The sequence below is a fragment of the Dermacentor albipictus genome, chromosome 4 (genome assembly GCF_038994185.2).
Source record: "Dermacentor albipictus isolate Rhodes 1998 colony chromosome 4, USDA_Dalb.pri_finalv2, whole genome shotgun sequence".
NCBI classification, from domain to species: domain Eukaryota; kingdom Metazoa; phylum Arthropoda; class Arachnida; order Ixodida; family Ixodidae; genus Dermacentor; species Dermacentor albipictus.
Genome location: NC_091824.1, coordinates 135,872,455 through 135,897,088, shown reverse-complemented (window position 1 = coordinate 135,897,088; position 24,634 = coordinate 135,872,455). Strand labels below are relative to the sequence as shown.

General features: G+C 44.5%; 1 protein-coding gene across 6 annotated transcripts in view; it reads left to right on the top strand.

Moving 5' to 3' along the window:
* The window catches only part of LOC135898385 (serine/threonine-protein kinase SIK1-like), a 466,770-nt gene that overhangs the window by 312,268 nt on the left and 129,868 nt on the right, over positions 1 to 24,634 (top strand). The gene's annotated exons all lie outside the window — the stretch shown is intronic.

Sequence of the window (24,634 nt, the reverse complement as noted above, 5' to 3'; positions counted from 1 at the left end):
ATTTGGTTTGAAGACAAACGGGCTTCGCAGAGTGGGCGAAAGAAGCGATGACTTGCTCGATTTTGTAACGCGAGTCTCTCGTAATTTGAATGGCCCTTTGTGCAACCAGTTATGACGTCGACGTTGACGTCAGTGCCAGTTGTGTCCAACGAAAAGACTGCAGCTGTATAGGCTGGTGCTGTCGGCGTTACGTGCCGATTTGTCGCGTGCATGGCTAATGGGAAAACCGCGGTGAGCTTTGTGTTCGCTCTGTTGACAGGCAAATGTGGGATGTAATATATCGAATTACACTTGAACATAAATTGGGGCTGCTTTCCTGGGTCATTTGATCACCATGACGTAAGGTAGGCACCAGCGAGCGCAATTGTCGGCAGAGGGGTTTTGAGAAGCGGAATGAAGTCAGAGAAAAAAAAAAGGTTATGAAGAAATTTCATAAACCGCTGGAATGGTTACAAAATGATTTGAAAGTACCATATTTGCAGAAAACAGCAGAAATAGCAAAAACTTGGGTACAGAAATGATTGAAGAGTATTCGAATACTTCGAATTATCTTGGTCAATTCCTCACAGGGAACCCTGATCATTTGAATTATATTTACGGAAGAATAAACATGAGTTGGAGTTCATAGCAGCTGATGTTACCAAGTTCTGACTGGGAGCACATCACTGTCGTTGAAAATAAGAGTGTACAATTATTGCATTCTACCGGTGGGGGTAGAAACCTTGAACTTAACAAAGAAGCTCGAGAAGAAGTTAAGGACTGCGCAAAGGGCAATGGAACGATAAATGTTAGGCGTAATGTCAAGACACAATAGAACGGTGTGGATCATGGAGCAAAAAGCGGAAGTTGTATTGTTAAGTACAACTTTCGTAGAATGGAAGCATTTTGTAAAGATATGTGCTGATTTCAACTTGGTTCAGGTTGCTACTTCCCCTACACGTGTAACGAACACCACATCATCTCTTTTAGATCTTGTTTTAACGTCATCAACAGATATCATATCTAAGGTTACACACTCACCCGGCTTGAGCGATCACGACGTCTTGCATTTCTTCATTAGCCTGGCAATTCTACCGTCCCAAAACAGTATTAAAACCATTCGTGATTATAAAAAGGGCAACTTCACCGCTATCAACTACGAACTTGCTCTTTTTCTTGATAATTTACTGCCTAATGTTACTGAGCGCTCATTGGATACTAAGTGGAATATATTCAAAGAAAACATTCACGATATTGTCAAGAAGTTAATCCCGAAAGGTGCGTTTTTTCGAATAACAATGCTTCGTGGTATACTAAATCTTTGAAACGCCTATCTAACAGAAAAAAAAAACGTCTTTTTCGCACAGCTAAGCGGATGCAAAGCCAGGCTAAATGGTCTGTCTACAAAGAAGCTGCGTCGGCCTACTCATCGGCGATAAAGAATACAAAATTTTCTTTTTTCAATAATGATCTTCCGAAAATGCTTATAAATAATCCAAGAAGTTTCTAGAATGTGGTAAGGCCTATTGAATCGAAAATCATATCAGTTAGCACGTCTTCCGGCGAGCCTATACCTCGGCAGCACTGCGCTACGATTTTAAATAATGTGTTTATAAAAGCTTTTACTCCTTCAGCACATGATAACGACCTTCCAAGGCTACCATGCTGCAATTTTTTACCTATGGATCCCGTAATTTTTAACTCTACTGGCATAAAAGAATTAATAGACGCTCTTAAGCTTACGTCTTCTTGTGGAATAGACGAAATCATGACTAAAATTCTAAAAAATACTAGTGAGTATTCCTCCAGCATTTTAAAGAGCATTTTTTCACAGTCGTACCTGTCTTCATCCTTGCCTCATGATTAGAAAACAGCAAATATTATTCCGATCCAAGAATCTGGCGTAACTCAAGATCCTTTTAACTACAGGCCTGTATTACCTCAGTACCGTGCAAAATAATGGAGCACATTATATTTTCTAACCTTGGGCGCTATAACGTAAAACTATTCCAAACTTTTCTATTCCGATTCTGCCATCAGCCCTCCACGATTGGTCAAAAACTTTTTTCGACCACGCCCACTTCACCTGTCTGTCACGCGACGTCACGAAAACCGCGATACCTCCCCATCTGATATGATGTGTACACACTGGTTATGCATGACTTGACAGAAAAAAGAAAAACAGTTATTTCTGATTCGACCCCTTTCCGCCATTAACACTCGGCTATTGGTAAAAACTTTTCGGGCTGCACCCACTTCACCTGCCTGTCACGCGACGTCGCAAAACCGCGCGAACTCACTGCGTCAAAGTGACGTGGACGCGATAAAGATGCATTAATATGCCGAACAAAACTGAATTTTCTTCGGAATAGCCGCAGGCTGCCCCGTTCTGAAAGGAATAAAAGATGGCTGTCGCCGACCGCTGAGACGCTGGCTCCTCGCACCTGCCGGAGAGCATGGGTGCACTTGCGTATAATAAAGCTTCTTGCGCTGCCGTGTAACGTTTTCGAGCCTTTTCGGCACGTTTACCACCTCATTCTGCCAACTCTTCTTTGCTGAGGGTCAGTTTTAGCGTCATTCTTAAGCTTCCGTTGCATGCCGCCGTGATTTTCGACCAGCCACCGCAAGCTAAGTAAGGGAAAGCCGACCAATCGCAGACGCCGGCACCACCCTCTTCATCCGGTTATCGATTTTCAGTGCACTGGCTCTGCCCCAGTGAATCCCTCTCCACTTGAGCGTTCTTCTCGCCTCTTGTCAGCCAATTAGATACGACAAGCCGCTCAGTGTAGGCAATGTTATTCGTTTTTCAAGCAAACAAAAGTGACCTCCTATGAACGAGGAGAGCGTTTGATTGGTCAGTTCAGACAACACTGCGGGTGACCGCCCGGTGCTTGCGTCGGTGGTTACGCAAATTTGACGTCGGGAGATTGGAATAGAAACATATTGGAATAGTTTTACGTTATAGGGCCCCTTGTCAACTTTCTTGAAGAAAATAATTTTTTCTCTAACAGTCAACATGGCTTTCGCAAATTCTTTTCTTGTGAGGCTCAGCTGGTAACTTTCCCTGATAACTTCCATGTATATCTTGATAGCGGGTTTTTGACTGATTGCATATTTTTGGATTTTCCGAAAGCTTTTGACAAGGTCAAACATGTATCGCTACTACACAAACTAAGCGCACTCAACATTGACCCGGGAGTACTTAGCTGGGTCCAATCGTTCCTTTCGTCTCGTTCCCAATTTGTTGTAGCTGATGGCTCTACATCTAACACGGCTCCAGTTGAATCCGGTGTTTCACAAGGGTCTGTTCCTGGTCCTTTTTTATTTTTATTATATATTACCGACTTACCTGATAACCTTTCGTCACAAATTTGTTTATTCGCTGACGAGTGTGTTATATACCGAAAAAAATCTAATGCCTCTGATATAGCTACCCTTCAATCTGATTTAGATAACACATCTAATTGGTGCCTCACTTGATGCATGGAACTTAATAAATGCAAATCTATGCGGATTTCTTGTTCTAAGACAACTTGCCCTGCCTACGCCCTCAATGACTGCCCCCTTCAATCCGTTACATGCTACCGTTATCTTGGCATTCATATAACTAGCGATCTTTCTTGGAAGCAGCATGTACAATATGTAATACCTAAAGCTATCCGCTCCTTAGTATACTTGAAGAATTTTTCGCTTGCGCCTGTTTTATTAAAACGGCTGTTCTACACAACATACGTCCGCCCCCAATTAGAATATGCCTCATCCGTTTGGGATCCTGATCAGACCACATTAATTAACGAAATTGAATCAGTGAAAAATCGCACTGTTCGTTTCATCTTAGCTAACTACCATCACACTGCTAGTGTTACATTAATGAAGAGTGCCCTTCAAATCCCGTTATTACCTCTTCGCGGGAAGGAATCACGCATTTCCCTTTTTCATAAAGTTTACTACCACAACGCATCTCCTCGCCCTCATTGGATCCAATCTGTGCCTTATTATTCGACTCGTCGTGATCACGTGTATAAAGTTAACGTACGCCGCCATAACACCGTCGCGTGCTCACAATCATTCCTTCCTAGCACTTCAATCGACTGGAATAATCTACCTACATCATTAGTAAGCATCAGTGACCCCACTCTATTTAGGAATGCACTAATCAACATAAAATATATTTATGGTTGCAAATGGCATAATTACATACTTATTCGTGAACATTGTCTGCTTGCTAAAGTGTACTCTTTCTGTATTTTCAAGTTATGTAGGTCTCTGTTTTGGTTGTTATGAATGCATTACTAGTTTTTCACATCGCTTTTGTTCCCTGCACTGTGAATTCCTTGACCTAGTCCTCTATTTTCTTTTACCCTCGGCATACGTTCGCCCCTCCACTCTGCAATGTACAATTATGTACCTTGAGGGTATCACGAATAAACAAATAAATAAAACGGGGATAGCAGATATCCTAGTTGACATTAGGAGAAAGAAAGGGAGCTTGGCAGGCCATGTAATGCGCATGACAGATAGCAGCTGTACTATTAGAGTTACAGGATGGGCGCCCTAGGGAAGGGAAACGCACGCAGTCGAGGACGGCAGAAAAGTAGGTGGGGTGATGAAATGAGGAAATTTGCAGGCGCGAATTAAAATCAGCTAACGCAAGACAGGGGTAATTTGAGATCGCTGGGAGAATCCTTCGTACTTCAGTGCACATAAAGATATGCTACTGATGATGATTCGTACACTTCGTGGCCAATGAGTGTCTCGCCACAAGTGGGAAATGAGAAATAAATTAGAGAAAATTATAATCATAACAACCAGGCCAACACAAGATTTGCCGGGTTTTTCATGAAACGCGTTTGAAATCCTTTAAAAATACGGAAGATGAGATGTTTAATTCATTTTACCGAAGAGGTATACATTTGAATATGACTCGATGTAATAGTTTGACAAGTAATTATGCAAATTAGGCTGGTACCTTCGTAACCAAAAGAACCATGTAATTGATCCCAATTAAATACTAGGAGTGTGCCATCTACAGAGCTCATATATATATAACCGTTTACAGAATTGCGCAGGGTCGATGCAGCTAATTTTTGCAGTGTGATGAATCCCTGACAATTTTACACGGAAGAGCGAAATTGCGCTCCCACTTGAGTTTCTTTCTTCATTTTTAAAAGCAGCATCTGCAGACCAACGTGTATGTGAAAGTGCCGTGAAACAAATCACTCTCAGAACTCCGCGAATCGAGATTCTTTGCGACGGTTACTTGCGTGCCACCCACCGAAAACAGAACTTTCTTCTTTCAGTATCTGCGTTCTACTAAAATAGCCGATCATTTCCATTGTGCGCTTCTGAAGCTCCTGTTAATTAAGAAGACGGCAACGTAAACAGAGGCTCTTTAGAAGAACAGGAAGTTCCTTCTAAACCGCGTGAGTGAACACTCCATCAACACGCCGCTTCTGTTTATCTTGCCTCTGGAATTCGTGTTCAAGAAAAAGAAAGGCTACTCGAAGATGCACTTTGCCAGATTGGATGAGTCTTAAGTGCCCCTGTCATACTATCATTTGGTACGTCGACAATAAGTTTCAGACATAGGGATGCTTGCTGCGCTTATTTGTCCTTTCCTCTTTTTCTTCCCCCTTTTTCTAGTTTTTTTTTTTTCGTGATGCGACAATACAACACAATCTTCGCTTTCTTTTTCTGCGTTCCTTCATTTTTTATCCTATTTTCATTGTTAATTTCACCTGAATTTATGACCGTTTTTATTAATAATTGAAAACAAGGTTCACATCCTATAGTATTCCTAACGTTAGCAAGTTTCTGTCAGTACGGGAAAGATAAAACAAATGGTTTCCTTTGTAGCTTCATACCATACGGATGGATAACAAATTTAAAAACAATGTTTCTTTTTTATTTTTTGACTCCTCAAAGTAAAGTTAGCCCTATATAATACTCAGACATGTCTCGCGGGCGTACTATGTAGTTGAATGCCTTTCTATTTTATCGGGTTAACCTCCCTGCCTTTTTCTGCATTATCTCTCTCTCTCTCTCTCTCTCTATTTCATCCCCCTACCCCTACTCCATGTGCCGAATAGCAAACCAGAACTACCTCTAATTAACCTCCTTGCCTTTCTATGCACCCCTTCTCTCTCTCTTTCTTAGAGAATTATCCCCACTTTTTCGTATCGGGTATGTGGATTTCTAGCCTTTTTTCGTGGCCCGATCCCCAGTATTGTGCAGCCTGAAAATGTGCACCGATCCCTAAGGTAGAACACTCTAAAAATGTGAGCAGTTCCCGTGGGTATCCACGGGAACTACCCTAGGGTCATGACGTCTAAAAATCTTGGCCGACCCCTCAGATAACGCAGTAAAAAAGAAAGAAAGAAGTGAAGCACTCCGACGCTCCTCCTACTCCTCTCACGCGAGGGGTGGCGCGATGAAGTGCCGTGCGGGGTGACTCCGCTCTATTCTCACCCCCCAGCTCACTCTAGAAGACACTGTCTTCGATCGACTTCGACTGGAGCCTGAATCGCCTCCCAACTTTCTTCGTTTTATTAATGTCCCTCCACCTAGCGGGCTTCAGCAGTACTTATTTTTCCTGTTTTCTGTAGCTACATCGCACGTTATGAAGCGCTGTTTATTAAAATCACAAGTGGAGCTTCAGGAACAAACAAGCTGCCTCTTCGCGTGCACATAACTCTTAAGGGAGTGCGAATGATCACTGTACAGTCGGTAAATTCTGGCTCCCACAGCGACGTAGCCTGTTCCCCCACGCAAGTTCTGACGTCGTATGTCCACGCTATGCCCGCCGGGATAAGATTTACCGTAGTTTTGCTCCAATTTCATGATTAACTGGGCACAGTTGATGACTTTGAATATTTCAAAAATATTCGTATTCACAGATAAGTGACTATCCTATTCGAAAAACTTAATCGCATGCAATGACTTTGAATGACATTGACTTTATTCCGACCTGTATACGTACGTACATAGGCAGTGAGTCGTGCCAACCAGGTCAGGCAGAAGGAAACAGGCTAAGCGTCTTTGCTGACGAAACCTACACCCCTGGTCATGAAACGAGACAGTCGTCAAGTCGGCGAACACAAACAGGAGGAACTCAGAACAATACAAATTGCCACATTATGCGCCAATATACAGATAAGTACATGAATTACATGAAAGAAAGTTTCAGCGTTCTTACAAAGCACTTTATTACCGTAGCATGTGCTAGGAGCAATAAATTGCTAATGACTCGGAAGCGTATTGCTAAGCCAATTGGTTATACGCAATACGATTCACAAATAGGCTGCTTGGTGGTTTAATACTGCTGAGCACGAGGTCGCGGGATCAAATCCCGGCCACGGCGGCCGTATTTCGATGGGGGCGAAATGGGAAAACACCCGTGTACTTAGATTTAGGTGCACGTTAAAGAACCTCAGGCAGTCAAAATTTCCGGAGTCCTCCACTACGGCGTGCCTCATAATCAGAAAGTGGTTTTGGCACGTAAAACCACATAATCTAATCTGGTGGTTTAATGAGCTTACTACACTGGTTTCCCAATGATTGGCACTTTGACAACGTGGGAGGTCGACTTTGAACGGCCGTGGTGGACAACATTAAACGCCCGTGATGTGTGACATGCTTCAAATGCCACAAAAGGTCGCCAGATATGGTGCCACCCAAAACAGACGCACACAAACAGCCAGATAAAGTTGCACGCTCATCTATGCGTTTACGCAAACAAAAAGAGTCTGCAGGAAATTTAAAGAGACCGTGTCTTTGTCCGCGTACGTGGCGTCTATGTCCTCTTAAGTGCGGGACATTTCAACGAACAATGACGTTTCCGTGTTCGTAACAGCTAGACCACGCGCTAGTAAAATACGGACTTGAAAAGGTATTGTGTCACTGGGCATTTGTCGGGTTCCAGAGGTGTCAAGAAGAAGTCTTCTTACCTGACGACAAACTCCCTTTTCCTATTGCAATTTTCATTCAACGCAGAAACTGAGAGGTGCGAAAATTATCCAATAAGGTCAGCTTAACCTGCAGGGTGTGTCTGCCCTTGCGCTAGAAAGTTGGCGTACATTCTTTTTGTAACCACGAATTTCTCCAACCAGTGCGAAGACAGCGTGGGTGAGATTATTTTTTCTTCCCTTTTTTGTACGTGTACTCCTTTCTTTATTATTTTGTCGTAGACGCGAGTCTACCTGCATGTAGATGGGCCAGGCGAGCCTTCTAAGCGCAATTTTTGCGACTTCTTCAAACTGTTTAAAGATTGCGTCCAATGCCCGTGCCTTACTCTCAATCGCAGGATAATTTTCACTGTCGTCACTGATGATAAGCATTACGCAATCTTTATTTATCTTCCTGCCAGAGGAAACCTACGAGCTGTAGAGGGAAGCGCTATAATGTTGCAGTTGCCTATGGGCGAGCACAGCAGCGGGAAGCCTCCGAAGTGACCGCACGAAGCTTGGGCTATACGAAGAAAATGAAAAAAAGAAAGAAAGAAAGAAAGAAAGAAAGAAAGAAAGAAAGTGTTATTGGGCACGGATTCCACTGCATTGGGACTGGTTGCACTGCAGTTTTTTTTTTTTTTTGTCACCTGCAAGCAGGCCGTACGGAAAGAAGCCGCAGAGGTGTTTAGGCCAGGGTTGCGAGGAAGCGATGTGGAAACGAGTGTGAGCCCACTGTGTTCCGCAACGCTCAGTAAGCACTGTACGCTGTATCGCCTTCCGGTTTAACACCGTCCAAAGAGAAGCATACAGCACGTGATGGCTTCTTCCGAGGCCGACTCGTTCGCCCTCGTCCCACTGCTCGCGCTACGAGACATTTTTCAAGCGGATAGTTTTCTTTGGCTATTTCGTCTGTTTTCGTGTTCTGTGGTTGAAGGTCGCTGGTTGATGAATGGCGGGTGCAGTTTATTTATTTATTTATTTATTTATTTATTTATTTATTTATTTATTTATTTACGTCCAGGTACTGTTGGCCGACTGGGCCGGTGCAGGAGTGGGGTACAAATATGAAACGAAACCCATCCTTGCTTACATAGAGTAGCAATGTATAGCTAATACATAGAATCAGAAATCACGACGTGCCATTATACATAACTACACTACAAAATCTGACATAACAGCCATCATATCTAACATAAAGCAGTAATGTACAGCTGGAAAATGCATCACGATACTACATTCTACAACTTACATGATACATGTTACATCACATACATCATAAAATTATACATCAGAATACTACATTCTACAACTTAAATGAAATACGTTAGATCATGAGGATTCATTTTGAAAATATTTTGTAACGTTGCTTTTTCACCGCCGATGCAAAGGACGCATGCTCTACCGAGTTCCGCGGCGCATTGATCGCCAGTAGTAAATATATCAGATTAACCCCTCATATAGCCGGCGATGACGAGTTAATACTAGTCATGACAAATGTCGCACTAGCTTGTAATTTTGACGCATAAATAATACGCAAGGTCTTTTGCTTATTCGTTTTCTCAAGAACGGCGTTAGAAGCGTTATACACATCCCTGGTATCATATTTTTTAGGAAAAAGAATAGGCCATATAAATGCAGGCATTTTTTTAAATAGCCCGCATTTCTAATCAATGTTTTCGATGTTGTCGTGGCAGTTAAGGGGCCCATAGAACTTCGATACAAACGTAGTTCTTAGAAGCTTATATGAGTTCCAGATATGTCAATTGATACGGTAAAATAAACGTTTCGACGATTTTATTTAAACATCTAGCGTTATTACGAAGGCTGTGAAGTACAGGCAATCGGTGACAATGCTAAGGAACAGCTCCGCTCCGTTGAAGACATGTCTTCGTAACATCGTTGTCGGTGTAAGCGAATAGCCGGGACTCTCGACACGTGCTGCTGAAGAGGGCTTTTGGGCGTTTGACGTTTTAGATGCGGTGGTGGGGCGCTTGGAAAGGATTGCCCTCCTCTTTTGGGCGCCACCTTCTCCCCCTGCGGTGTGTGCAGGAGAGGGCGGCGGCACTGCTTCAAATGTTCTGGTTAACGGCTCTGCTTCCTACGGAATTGCGCAATGAAACAACAAGCGCTACCTAAATGTCCTCACGGTAATGAATGCAGTCCTTCGGGTATATCATTCATTTAATGAAGCGAATGGCTTTCTAAGCGTTTTCGGCTTTTCACTTACATCGACAATTATCGTCGACGGTTAGTACACATGTTATTTAAATGGAGAATTTCGTTTTGTATAGGTTTGTACCACCTGCGACACAGACCTATACGAATTCAAAGACAGAAGTAAGTATCGGTGTAAGCGAACAAATTCGGACACGCACACGCACACGCGCGCGCGCGCAAACACACACACACACACACACACACACACACACACACACACACACACACACACACACACACACACACACACACACACACACACACGCACACACGCACGCACGCACGCACGCACGCACACACGCACGCACGCACGCACGCACGCACGCACGCTCGCTCGCTCGCTCACTCACTCACTCACTCACTCACTCACTCACTCACTCACTCACTCACTCACTCACTCACTCACTCACTCACTCACTCACTCACTCACTCACTCACGCACGCACGCACGCACGCACGCACGCACACTCGCGCGCGCGCGCACACACACAAGCCCACACAGTAGAAGTTATCTAAGGTGTCCGACTAAGGCCCAGGGTCCATGCAATCTCAACATGGAGATAAAAGGATCCTGCGTAGAGCGCCGTCCTTGCCGTAGTCTGCAGATGATATCACGAGAACTAGCGGGCATATCGACCTGTCCTTTCGCAAACGCGGACTCCACGCCTACGGCCTGGGTGTGACACGCATCTTTATGACATAGTTGCAAGCATCCTTCCGTTTCGCGAATCCAGTATGACGCGGTGCGCATCGGAGCGTAGGAGCAGTCGATGACGCGCCAGATAATGCAACATTCTGCCCCGCCTGTCGTATATGACTGTGACGACGGGGAAGCTTTCAGACGACCCAGAAATAAAACTAATGCCCTCTAGCGTAGTACGAAAGGCGACTATCTTTTCAACTTTCTTCCAATCAATATTAAGAAAAAGCCTGACATCTTGTGGAAAAGGATAAGCGAAATATGTATAGTCGTTCTGTGCGGACGGAAACTGTTACCGAACTTACTGTAAATAGTGTAACAATGGAAGGCTCAAAATTAGCCGGAACCTTTAACAACTTTTTGTGTCATTAGAAAACAATTATGCCAGCATTGTGATGAGGCATAAGATAATATGATATCAAACAAATATTCGCTATTCCTGTAACGCAAAATGAAGCAAACGGATAGAAAGTTGGGCGAGTTAATACAGTAACATAGTATTGATTTGCAGTGCGAAGTGACACACACAAAAATTAGAAGAAGACAGGACGAGCGCCATGAAGTTCCGGAAGGAAATATTTAATTGCCTAAACAACAGCTCAGCATGCGATGTCGATAGTATGCAACTAAGGCCAGTCAAATATGTATTAGATTTGATTCTGCCAACAGCTTGCTTATGTATGCAACTTACTGATTTTAACGTGACATTTTGTGAAAGAAAGGCAAGTTTCGAAAGTTATTGTGTTACTTAAAGAAGGAAATGAAACAATTTATCGAATTACCGGCCCATCTCTATACCGCAACAATTTCCAAAGGGACTTGAGAAAGCTATACATTCTAGAACAGCAAGCTTCGCCCAGGAATTCAAATTATTAACTGCAACGCAATTTGGTTTTATAAAAGGCCGCTCTGAAGAACTTGCTACTTAGCTCAGAAGCAAAATTATTTTAGAGCTGTATGCGGTGTACGAGGAACAGGGCTTCCACTAATGTGTTCTTGTTTGACCCACCGTATCCAGAGCGTCATAACTGACATGTCTTCATTATATTCCACAGCTACAGGTGTCCCTCAAAGTAATATTTTGGGAACGTTGTTGTTCAGCTTCTACATTACCGACATCACAAATATTATCGAGAAATTGGCCTACCTACGCAATTTGTGCTAATGACAAGAAATTGTTATTCCGAACCAAAGAAACTTAATTTCTTGCGCTAGACGTGAATGAAGTTCTAAAAAGTTCTGACATGTGGACTGAAATTAGCTCGTTGCGAATTAACGTCACTTAAAAGAAAATTAGTACATTACTCAGTAAGACAGTCATCCGTCCCGTAACTTGATAAGTTATATCTTGGTAAATCAGCGATTGAAATAGTTAGGTCTGTCAAAATACTCGGCTTATTCAATTTCACAAGGATATGTCCTGGGACAAACGGCTAACTCAAGTAACTGCTCGCCTGTCTAAAACTGCAGGTATACAAGCCCTATACAACATGTTCTTTTTATCGCATTTAAACTACTGTTTTCATGTCTGGGGAGGAACTACGTTAACCAGCCTAAGTAGATTGTATATACTACATAAGAAAAGCACCTCTACTCAAAACAGGAGCTGCGTGTAAAGCGCGCACTGGACCATCGTTTCATCGCTTCAACTTGGTTTATGTGCATAGGCTGCAAACAAATACGGGGTGATCATTAAGTTTTTCGGAATTTTTAATAATCGCCTGTGGCACATATTACAATTCCTGTCTTTGAGCTGTATTACTAGAAGAGGCGGGCATTACAAGATGACGATGATGATGATGTAACAAGATGACGCTTTGCTTGTTTCCACCTTTTTTTTTATTTCTTGTGTTTCACATGTTATTATGCTGTTAAACCTTTTATGTATATCCCACTCATGCCTAGGGCCTCTAAAACAGGCTGGCAGTAAGAAATAAATTTAAAAAACATACTAGCACTAGAAATCAAAACCTATGTTCAACTAATTAACGAACAATCAATTGCGAACTTCTCATTATTTACCTAACAGCGCATTTGCGATTTACGAATCGTAGCTGGGGAGTTTGCAATAGGTATCTACTTGAAATGAATACCCAGTATGACGCGACTTTTTAGGTATTATTTTCCAAAGCGTGAGGCAAGAGGAAGAGAAAGGATGCATAGAAAGACAGGCAAGTTAACCACAGATAGTTCCTGTTCGCTAACCTGCACGGGGGGAAGTGTAGGGGGATAAAAATAGCGGAAGGGGAGAGAAAGAGAAAGAGAGACAAGCATAAACAAATCGCGTACACTATAGAGTGATAAGGGGAGGCGTTCTTGCATGTGCGTTTCAGATGCTTTTGTGCTTCAATTTTTGTTAAAAAAGGGCGTGTTGAGCAACACTGCATATTTACGGAGATTGCTGGCGCGTTTTCAAAAGAAAGATCTCCTTGCCTCTTCCACCTCACCCCACCCTCCACACACATTTACACTCTCTGATAAATGAGCATGAGTGAAGAAAGACGAAACATTCGGTGATAGAAAATGGAAGAGGGCGGCTGATGAAAGAGTGCTTAAAGTTACGATCCCTTTGCGTCATTTTGCGTCAATATTCTCACCATTTGTCCTTTTATGTTTGCATACAGAACATTCGCGCAAACATCAAACTCTTCGCTTAATACTGATTTCCACACAAGCGTGGAATCCATATTCCTTGTTGTTGTTGTTGTTGTTGTTGTTGTTGTCGTTGTTTTGTTTTTTATTTTTATTTTAGGGAACGCTGACGGCGTTCGACGTTTACAATACGCCAGAAAGGCTTGGCAGCGAGCCCTTGGTGAGGCATTATTTTAGCCAACGTACCGCGAGCTACCAGGTGCGGAGCTCCTGGACGATGTCAGTATCCTCGGGCACTGGTGAACCTTTTGATTTTGCAAAAGCGTTTCAGGAGGAGCAAATGCCGTCGACAGTGCTGCAAGGCAATTAGGATGCATTGTAGTTCTAACAACACCACCACGCTAGCGCCATCAATCGCCAACCATCACGTGTGCCGCTGCTAATGATGCTTTGTCGAAATCGTATAGATATTTGCTGCAGTGCATTTATTAACCACTTAAAGTCTTCCCTTCAACACTTGACATTTCGAGTAAATATAAGACAAACATCAAATGTTTTGTTTGTTTGTTTGTTCGTTCGTTCGTTCGTTCGTTCGTTCGTTCGTTTGTTTGTTTGTTTGTTTGTTTGTTTGTTTGTTTGTTTTAACTGAGGCATATATGGTCAAATATTTAATTCGAAGACAAAAAGAGGGGCGGGAAACTTCGTGCTTTTTTTTCAGAAATAGTTTGAGAGTTAATGGTTAAAAGCCAGTGAATTTGGCAAAGACCCTGCGCTGTCACCCAGTGGCAGCAGCAGCAGCAGCATTTATTTGTTCCCAACTAGCCGCGGTGACTCAGGGACTGTGGCGTCTTTCTACCGAGCCCAACGTCGCAGGTTAGGTTCCCCGTCGCGCCTGTGGCATTCCCATAGGGGCGTAGTGTGCAACCTTCGTGTACCGCGTTCTGAGCGCATGTTAAAGAAACTGCAGGTAGTCAAAAATGTTGACAAGCCCTCCGCAACATAGTCTCTCATAGCCTCTACTTTCCCTCGATACGTTAAGACCAATAAATAAATAAATAAATAAATAAATAAATAAATAAATAAATAAATAAATAAAGTAAGTAAAGTAAAGTAAAGTAAGGTAAAGTAAGTAAAAGTAAGTAAGTAAGTAAAAGTAAGTAAGTAAGTAAGTAAGTAAGTAAGTAAGTAAGTAAAAGCAAGTAAGTAAAGTAAGGTAAGTAAGTAAAGTAAAGTAAAGTAAGTAAGTAAGTAAGTAAGTAAGTAAGTAAGTAAGTAAGTAAGTAAAGTAAAGTAAGTAAGTAAGTAAGTAAAGTAAGTAAAGTAAGTAAGTAAGTAAGTAAAGTAAGTAAGTAAGTAAAGTAAGTAAGTAAAGTAAGTAAGTAAGTAAAGTAAGTAAGTAAGTAAGTAAAGTAAGTAAGTAAGTGAAGTAAAGTAAGTAAATAAGTAAAGTAAGTAAAGTAAGTAAGTAAAGTAAAGTAAGTAAGAAAGTAAGTAAGTAAGTAAGTAAGTAAGTAACTAAGTAAAGTAAGTAAATAAATAAATAAATAAATAAATAAACTTCTATATCTTCAATGGCAAACAATAAATTTCGCATTAGTAACGCGTCGATCATGTACAGCTACGGCAGCTGACAGCTCAAAGCTCGACGTTATATCACTCGACAGTTGAGCCTCACTCTGCACGCGTCTAGCTTTCGCGAGCGCGTTGTTCTCATTAAAGAACACGGCGTACGTACCGATAATGGTACGAGCTCGTATTTAGAAACTATATATATCACGAGATAGTCATAAACTAAAACGCTGCGGTGCTGCCACGCTGGCGTTAATGATCGCCTGAAGCACCCGCCACGGTTTTCTGCCTCTTTCCGAGAAATGCACGCGGAATCCACGCCAGCGCTCGATCGCTACACCACGAGGTCATCGCGGATCAGCAGCTGGCATGTGGCCGCCCCATTCCTATACTTGCGCAACGCTCGTCCTTGCTCAAGTTCATTTTACGACTTTTAGTTTCGCGCATGTCATGCACCACTGAGCTAGATGCGCGGGCGAAGAGCGGGGTACGAATATTTCGGGTTGCGTGAGCGGCGCGTTGATTGGGCTATAGTGTGGCAGTGTTTTTTTTTTAATTATGGGGTTTTACGTACCAAAACCACTTTCTGATTATGAGGCACACCGTAGTGGAGGACTCTGGAAATTTCGACCACCTGGGGTTCTTCGACGTGCACCTAAATCTCAGTACACGGGTGTTTTCACACTTCGCCCCCATCGAAATGCGGCCGCCGTGGCCGGGATTCGATCCCGCGACCTTGTGCTCAGCAGCCTATCACCAAGTCTGGCAGTGTGTATAGTCGTTATGAGCTCCGATGTTTTGCTATTCATATTTACATACTTCTAGGAAGAGGGGCTTGTTTTAGGAACCGGCTTTTACAGAACTTACATTTATTGCAATTCAGGCCCATCTAGCATAGCTAAGCGAGCTATTCTCGCCGCAATTTTGACGTGTTGCTCCCTTTTGAATGGCGCTGGGTTCCCAGGTGATGCTTCTGCACCCTCTGTATTTTCCCAGATTTATAATTCCATGAACGTCTTCATAACAGTGGGACTCAAGAGGGAAGGAGGAAAATAACGAAAGACATCAAGGTTAACTAAACTGTGGCCAGCTTGTTATATATATATATATATATATATATATATATATATATATATATATATATATATATATATATACGCGCAGTGAGAAGGATGGGGTAGCGAACGAGAGAGAGAGAGAGAGAGTAAACTTCTGACTTGCACAGCCTATCATACATCGGTGGCACGGGCAGGGCTCCGTCAGGGTATAGCCCAACATAAATGCATAAGGTTCCGTACTTTCCTGTAGCGCCAGGCTCTGTCGTGATCATAGACATCAGGCATGTGCGCAGACCTATAGGGCTCACACGAAACAGACCAATGGGTTCCAATTCTGGCCAGCATTGAAGGATGTCTACTTTTACTGATGAAAAGACAGCTTCGAGCTCAACTAATGGAACAGATTTGGAATATGTTTCTGGTAAATTCTGGTAAATTATGCTGAGCTGCCATCTTGTTTGGACAGCATAGCTACAAGACCTCATCGTTTTTTGACTGTGATGCTGTCTCTGCGAAGCTGCGTATTTCCCGGCTTCGTCAGATACGAAACGTCACCTGAGATGGTCGCTGTCCGCTTAATCGCCTATTCAGCCGTCTACGCTGAGTATTGGAACCCGGTCTGTACTATGTCACTGCATGCGGCAGCGGGTGGAAGTCAGCGTGGACGCTGTCTTGGAGGCTCTGCACCAACCTACTCTGCCATCCGAAGACGACGAGCAACAAAACATCAATGGCGGCCGAACACGGACACAAATGTTTACAAAGAACCGCTTGTTTAACTATCGCTGAATGAGTTATATACAAGACAAACAGCGAGAAAAAAAATTTGCCGAGGCATCGAACGATTGCAGGCGTATGCGGGGAAGCCGTTTGGTGTCGTGGTGTCTCAGCTTACCTTAGCCAAAGTTTTAAAATATGCCTAAGCACTCTAGGAGGGCGCGTCTAAATGCGTACTGTGGGCCATTGTATGGAGCAAATCGCATTGATTTTTTGCATTCTGTTTAATTCCATAATAAATCAAGATGAATTAACCGACTTCGCAAATATGAAGTTCAGGGCAGAACTTTCAATGATAAAATTGTAGAGTGGTCCAGGAAGCGTCTAGTTCCGTAGTTCTCTACTTCCTAGTTATTATTATGTAATCGTTTTTTCTGCGTCTTAAATAAAGCACGTGAATTATAAAAAAAAAAAGAAAACGTGACACGCCCACTTGCGAGCCGCGTTTTTAGTGCTCTCAAACGTGCCGAGTATTCAGGAACAGCGCATTTAGCCTGGTATGCTGCCATTTAAAAAAGTTACAGGGCAATGATTTGTTGTTGATCGGATTTACGCCAGTCATGTCCTTCCCTCGCGGCGCTTCACGACAGCGATAGCATAACAGGCGGCAGACCAGGCTAAGTGCGCTGTTCCTTCAGACGCGGCAGATCTGTGCGAGACGCCCAAGCGTATCACGTGGTTTCCTTTTTTTTTTTTCATATTTCGCAGGATTTCTTTGGCATGAAGAAAGAAGGGATTACGGAACAAGTGGGAAATTAGAAACGGCGTAATTAAATATTTCCTAGAGCGCTCTACAGCTTTCTGATTAGACGTTTCGCCATAAAGGTAACAATTGTGTAGTTCATAGATATTTCACAGATATTCACTTGTGAAATTGAGCAGGATACAAAAAAAATGAAGTATTACTTGCTACATGCAATAGCCCAAAACATGCATTTGGTCGTATGCTTCCGGTTTGTATAGCCAGCAACCTTGCCTAAAATTAAGTGAGACACCCTATATACTAGACCCGTGTCTGATGTTCATTCGTACACACGCTTGTGTGTTGTGCAGAGAGGTAGAATAATCGGAGCGCTTTCTTACTGAAATAATGAAGCGCAGTTGTTGCTGCATGTGAACACCTTTCACTGTTGGATGTGAGTGTTTCAATGCAAAGTGCAACGATGAATGATAGAAGGTAATCTTGTTTGTCGTCGATCGAACATATTCAGATTATTTTTGCATTCCGCCTAATTGGATAAATGATTATTCATTGATTATTCAACTTCTTGATTATTATATTTAGATGAAAAGTGTCAATGAGAAAATTGTGGAGCAGCATGAAGACTCCCGATACAGCTTTCTGTTGCTCAATACGTGCTACACAAAAGTGTTTTTCCCGAGCGTGAAAAAAGCGCACGAATACACGCGAAACTGCGCGCGACTGGCTGCTCGAGGCGCGTTGCATGCATTCGCCGACTTGTTTCACGCTCGGAACAGCTTTTATATAGCACGTATTGAACAACAGAAAGCTGTATCGGGAGTTTCTCATGTTGTACTACAATTTTCTCATTGACACTTTTCATCTAATTATAATATTTGGGAGGTTGAATAATCAATTACGGTTAATTATGTAATTAGGCGGAATGCAACAAACCTGGTTACCTCCAAGCGACGGCAAACACTATTAGCTTACTTCTGCCCAGCTATGTGGCACTTGCATATCTTTAAATCTTGGTGCATGATAGTTGAGACACCATATATATATATATATATATATATATATATATATATATATATATATATATATATATATATATATATATATATATATATATATATATATATGTATGCTTATTGATATGGCGCAACCAATAGTGGCGCCAGTTAGACGCAGATTTGACGTGTAGAGGTCGAATCGGTATCGACAGCCCTCTCGTTTATGATTTCTGAAACGAAACAAATGGGTGAGAGTTGCGAGGTACCCACGAGAAACAACAACGGAGATCCGCAGTGGTCGTCACCTCGGACTGGACAACATGACGAACGAAACAGGACCCGATATGGCATGGCGCACATCAACGCCTGCAACCCCGACGGTTGTGCTGGCTGCAGCCACGGGATCCTGGAACGTTCTGCGGCACCGACCAGCTCGACGTGGAAGACTGGATCGCCACGTATGGGCGTCTAAGAAGTGCCCACAACAAACGGGCTCCGACGATTATGTTGTCTAACTTGGTCTTCCACCTACAAGGCACGGCGTAGGTGTGGTATGACAACTACGTGGAAGAGCTTAACGACTAGGACGCATGCAAGCAGAAGCTGAAGGACATGTTCAGTCATCCCGCCGGTCGGAAGGGCACCGCTAAGAAAGAACTAATGACCTGCGCCCAGACGTCCTCTGAATCATACGTCTATTACACCCTGGACATGCTGGCTCTGTGCCGTAAGGCCAACAGTGATATGGCTGAGTCGGACAAAGTTGGGCATGTATACTGAAGGGGATCGCTGACAATGTTTTCAACTTGCTCATGCGCAAAAATCGTGAAGCAGTACAGGACATCACAAAAGAGTGTCAACGCTTTGAGCAGGCCAGGAGCTGCCACATTCCAACGCCTTCCTCGCGTCTGCCGAACACAGCTGCGACACCCTCTTGTGACGACAGGATAGGAGTGCAGTGACCATCATTATCAGATGACCTGACATCGATAGTGCGACGACAACTTGAAACCATGGCTCCTGTCGTCACCAGTCTCGTCGTTCCATTCCGTCGTCACCATTCCGTCGTCACCAGTCTCGTTCGCCACCAGCTCGTCTACCATCGTCCCCATCGGCGCAGGCTCGTCGCTCACCGTCCCCAATGCAGCCCCGACGCCTGTCTTTGGAAAACTAAGCGTTACAGCTGCCGGAGGTGAGGCTGCATTGACGACTCGACCGCAACACTATCTGATCACTTTGCCAACCAAACAGAACTTGATGGACATTTTAGCCAATGACGTTAATGTTCCAGGACTCATTGACACTGGCGCGCATGTATGCGTGAGAGTGCCCAATTGCGCCGACGCCTGAATATAGTTCTCAGACCCGCTGCATCACGCACCCACCACGTCGCCAACGGAGGAATGCCTATCGTGCTTGGTATATGCATTGCTCGCATTAGCATCGCGGGGCGCGTAACGATCGTTTTGTTTGCGATTGGGAACAATGCTCTTACTATGTTATACTTGGCTCAGACGTTTTATCGTCACATCCAGCCCTGTTTGATTGCGCGTCTAATGCCATTCAGCTTGGACTGCCCCACGGCTGCTAAAGTCCACCAGTCACGCAACCACGGTTATGCTCTCCCAAAGACATCCGCCTGTCACCTCAAGCCACTAAATACGTCACTCTGCTGTCGTTCCCATCTGCTCTGACGGCGTCTACGTACTATGTTCTACCGCTGACATACTGCTTGAAAGAAATTTGGCCGTTCCCCATACCGTGCTCACGGTTACAGGCAATCGGATTCCGCTCCCTCTCCATAATTTTAACTGCTCGACTCAAATTCTTCCCGGAGGCATATCTTTGGGCGACATCTCGCCTGTGAACGATTGCGAGATATCGGCTCTTGACTCCGAAATTCCGTCGCCCTCTACAGGAACCTGCAATTCACCGACTCTCAAAGACGAACTTAGCAAGATGATTGCACCTGATCTTCTTCCGGCACAAGCTGCAGACCTCCGCCGTCTCTTGGAAACTTACCACGACATATTTCACCTTGACGGCCCGCCCTTTAGCCCAGACATCGATTGTCACTAATCGTATTTGCACTGGAGACGGCAATCCAATATGCCGCTGGCCGTACCGTGTTTCACATGCTGAACGACAAGTAACGGGAAGTTGATAAGTACAGGACAAGTATACAACGGGAAGTTGATAAGATGTTGACTAAAGGCGTTATCGCGCCACCTTGCTGTCCGTGGGAGTCCCCTGTTGTACTTGTCAAGAAGAAAGACGGCAGTTGGCGCTTTCGTGTGTTTTAGACACGTCAACAAGATCACACGCAAGGATGTCTACCTTTTGCCACGTATCGATGACGCCTTGGACTGCTTGCATGGAGCCAAGTACTTTTCATCGATACACCTCCGATCAGGTTATTGGCATATCTTGGTAGAGGACATGGATCGTGTGAAAACTGGCTTCGTAACACCTGACGGCCTCTGCCAATTCCAGGTTATGTCGTCCGGCCTTTGTAATGCCCCGGCAACCTTCGAAAGAATGATAGACTCCTTACTTCGCGGTTACAAATGGTCCACATATCTGTGTTATCTAGACGATGCCATAGTCTTTTCACCAACTTTCACGAGTTATCTAGTGCGTCTATCGGCTATTATTGATGTTTTTCAGTGCGCCTGCCTGAAATTTAACCACTCAAGTGCCACTTTGGACGTTGTTAAATTGGCGTTCTTGGACATCTCGTCAGTGCCGCTGGCGTTTCAACCCGACCCTGACAAGATTCGCGTTGTCCAGAACTTTCCTGTTCCGTCTTCCGCTGCAGACGTAAGAAGCTTTGTTGGGCTACGCTCGTATTTCCGTCGTTTTATCAAGAACTTCGCAAACGCACGCACGCATACACACACACGCGCACACACGCACGCACACATGCACACGCACGAACACACGCACACACACGCACGCACACACACAGTGGCAGTGGCGGAGCCGGGAGCATTCACTTGCTCATTATGATCCATCTGCCGCCACTGAACTTCACACGGATGCCAGTGGCCATGGAATTGGGGCTGTACTTGTCCAATGGCAGCGTAACGCAAAACGCGTAATTGCATGCAGCCGCCTCCTGTCACCTGCCGAGAGGAATTTTTCAATTACCGGACGCGAGTGCCGGGCGTTAGTTTGGGCAATTGCCAACTCCCGCCTGTAATTGTACGGCCGCGCATTTTCCGTGGTTACCAATCACCACGCCTTGTGCTGGCTTTCTCACTTAAAGACCCAAGTGGACGATTCGGTAGATTGGCGCTACGGCTCCAAGAATGTTCATTTGCTGTTTTATGCAATTCAGACCGTTTGCACAAGGACGTCAACTGCCTCTCCCGTCATCCTGTCGACCGCCGTGAATATGATGCGCATGCCACCGACTTTTGCGTTCTGGCCATTTCTTATCTGCACGACATCCGCACTGAACAACGGCGTGATGAATGCTTACGTGTTCTCATCGATCATCTCAATTCTGGACGTTCGGAGCCCACACTGCGCATATTGGTGCTCCGCGACGACGTTCTCTACCGTCGCAGTTTACGCTCTGAAGGACCAGAATCTTTACTCGTTGTACCAGCCCATCTCCGGACATGACTTCTTAAGCAGTTGCATGACGTCCCTACTGCAGGCACCTCGGTGTTTCGCGTGCTTACAACCGCCTAAGGCGCCGCTTCTATTGGCCAGGCCTGTACCGCTCTATGCACCGCTACGTTGCAGCCAGTGCGCTGTGTCAGCGCCGCAAAAAAACATGCTTTGCTGCCCGCTGGACGCCTTCACTCCATCGATGCGCCCTCAGAACCATTATTTCGCGTTGGTGTTGACTTTCTCGGCCCTTTTCCTACGTCGAAATCTGGGAATAAGTGAGTCGTTGTCGCGACTGATTACGCGACTCGGTACGAGAACACGCGAGCTTTGTGCACAAGTTGTGCAAATGAGGTGGCAGACTTCCTTTTACATGACATCACACCCCGGCAGCTCCTCACTGATCGCGACCGCACCTTCTTGTCCTGAGTAGTTGATGACCTACTGCGCTCCTGTTCTGCCGAGCACAAGCTTTCCACCGCCTACCACCCGCAGAAAAACGGACTGACGGAGCGGCTCAATCGCACGTTGACAGAAATGCTGTCTATGTACCTTTCCGAAGACCACAGTGATTGGGACAGCACGTTACTCTTCATGACCTTCGCCTCTAATTCATCCCGTCACGAGACCGCTAGCTTTTCGCCCTTTTACCTTCTTATGTTCGGTCGCCACCTTTCTTTTCCCCTTTGACACACTGCTTCCTTCCTCGTTGAACGCTCCCACTGAATACGCTCAAGACGTGAAAACATCTTGAGCGTATTCAATGGGAGTGTTCGCCACGGCACGCCAAATTGCCGGCTCCCGGCTCACTGAGTCTCAGGCCACGCAGAAGATTCGGTACGACAGCCGACATCGGGACGTTCGCTTTCCTCCTGAATCCGTTGTCCTCCTACGGACTTCATGTCGGCGTGTCTAGAAAGCTGCTGCCGCTCTACACAGCGCCCTACACGGTGTAGCGTCATCTTGGAGATATCAACTACGAGATCACTCCGCTGGACTCACGTGTCCCCACGGATGTTGTGCATGTGTCAAGGCTGAAGCTTTACTTTGCCGCGAGTTCATCTCCCTTATAGTTAGCACCGAGAGAGGCAGGGATTATGTTGCGGCGAAATCAAGAGTGGCACCAATCAGAAGACGATTTGACGTGTAGAGGTGGGATCGGTCTCCACAGCAACCGAGAGAATCGGTCTTGACAGAACGGCAACCCAGGGGCTCGATTTTCTTAATCATGACCATATAAAGCCTACAGACAATGAAGCCAAGGAAAGCATCGGGGAAATTAGCTGTTGTTGAAATTGAAATGTAGAAAATAATGAAGAGGGGGGGGGGAATTAAATTGGACGAAAAGATGACGTGCCGCCGGTGGGAGCCGAACCCATAACCTCCGCATTACGCGCGCGTTGCACTACCAATTGGGCTACGACCGTCCACTAACTTGGGTATTTATGTTTACTATATCTAGCCGCGTATATATATATATATATATATATATATATATATATATATATATATATATATATAATGTGTGTGTGTGTGTGTGTGTGTGTGTGTGTGTGTGTGTGTGTGTGTGTGTGTGTGTGTATTTTCAGTTTGTGTTTTGGGAACAAGGCTGCCGTACGGGCAAGATTTATAATTGCTGTACAGCCGTCAACGTGCAGTCCATTCTTTTTTCCTCTGCGAACTCGATCGTGTAAAACAAAACAAAAAATTTAATGTTTTGGGGTTGGACAAAGTGTTTCAAGATGTTACTATAACAGAGTTGCCACTATATACCATCCCGTCTCCGGTAAACCGGACAAGCGTAAAGGTATTACCCATCGCGGAATAGTGGCCCATTGGAGGAGTTAATGTGAACTCTCTGGACAGCCACGTCGGTGACGCCCTTTTCAGGTGCTGTATTTAAATATAAAGAGGACAGAGCGATTATTGCAGTGAAATACTACAGTCCGTTTAACTTCTGTTGCAAAGCGTCGGTAGCGACATAATCCCAAACGCCCAGTAATTTTTTTTTTCTTATTGCCCAACCATCTTAATTACCAGTATAAAGCGTCGGTATAGCGACATAATCGTTAAAGTGCAGTAAGTCTTACAAGTTTTTTTTTTTTTTCAGCGAGTGCACTTACGCACAAAAATGTTTCAAACGCATAGCAGCAATTGGACGAGACGCCAAATGTTGCTCCCTAAACGGTAAAAATGTTTGCGAACAAGTCATAGACTGTCTAGTCTCTCAAACAGAGCAGCAACGCAAAAATGCCGATTTCTTCGCTGCACGCCGCTCAATCGCTCTAGGCAGAAATGTGCAGGTCTGTACCGCCGCTCTATGTCGCGCTGGTTGCCGTGCGCCGCTCGACGCCGCGTAAGCGGGTCGTATGGACGAGAAGGCGCATGGCAACCGGAAGCATGGAGACCGTCCTTCCTGGTCGGTTGCATCAGCTGGCTGCGACGAATACGTAATGCATGCTGCACGGTGCCGTAACTGC